Raw genomic sequence first — 1,065 nt, 5'->3', positions numbered from 1 at the left:
TCGACTCTTTGCAAACCCATGGACTGTAGCCCACCAGGCTCCTCTGTCCATGGAATTTCCAAGCAAGAATACTGGAGTGGGTTGCCATTCCCTTCTCCAGGGGACCTTCCTGACCCAGGGATCGAACCCAGATCTCCTGCATTGCAGGCAGATTCTTTACTGTCTGAGCTACCAAAGAAGCCCATAATAGCACTTTTTAAATTGCCCAAAATTAGCAAGTACCTAAATGTTCTTCATCAGGAAAATGTATTGCTTAACTGTGTATTAAACAGAGGAATATTATTCAGCAACGAAAATGTGCACATTACAACTACACGTAATATGAATGGATCTCACAAACATAATATTGAAATATTGAAATAAAGCCAGAGTGAAAAAGAGGAACGTATATGAGTTTGTATGGATTTTGACACAGGCATAGCTATCTATGATGCTGGGCACTTTTGGGTAATGACTGGAATGGAATTTCTACAGTGTTGTTAATATTCTGGCTTTTTTGTTTTGTTTTGAGTGTCTGTTAAATAGTTCTAGTTTGTAATATTTTATTGAGCTACATATTTATAATTTGGGCACTTTTACATATGTATTTTTTACTCTATTAAGAAGTTCCTTAAATGCCAAACAAACTTACATCATTCTTATAGTAAACTGTTAAAAAAAATTGCACACTATTGGTGGATATGTAACTTTGTACATTATTTCTAAAAATTTATTTTATTGAAGTACAGTTGATTTGCAATGTTGTATTAATTTCTACTGTATAGTAAAATTATTCCATTATACATACATATATATATTTACATATACATTCTTTTCACATTCTTTTCCATTTTGGTTTATCACAAGATATTGAATGTAGCTCCCTGTGCTATACAATAGGAACTTATAGTTTATCTATAATTTGGTAATTCTTTCTGAAGAACTATTTGACAGTAATTATTATATGAAATGTCCATACTGTTTGATATAGTCACTTAATCCTTTACATTCTATTCTACAGAAAAAAATAAACGTGTAGAAAGAGTTGCACAGAAAGATGTTCTTTGTTGTAAAACAAAGCAAAAT

This window comes from Ovis aries, chromosome X, assembly GCF_016772045.2.
Source record: "Ovis aries strain OAR_USU_Benz2616 breed Rambouillet chromosome X, ARS-UI_Ramb_v3.0, whole genome shotgun sequence".
Classification (NCBI taxonomy): domain Eukaryota; kingdom Metazoa; phylum Chordata; class Mammalia; order Artiodactyla; family Bovidae; genus Ovis; species Ovis aries.
This window is presented reverse-complemented; position numbering follows the sequence as displayed.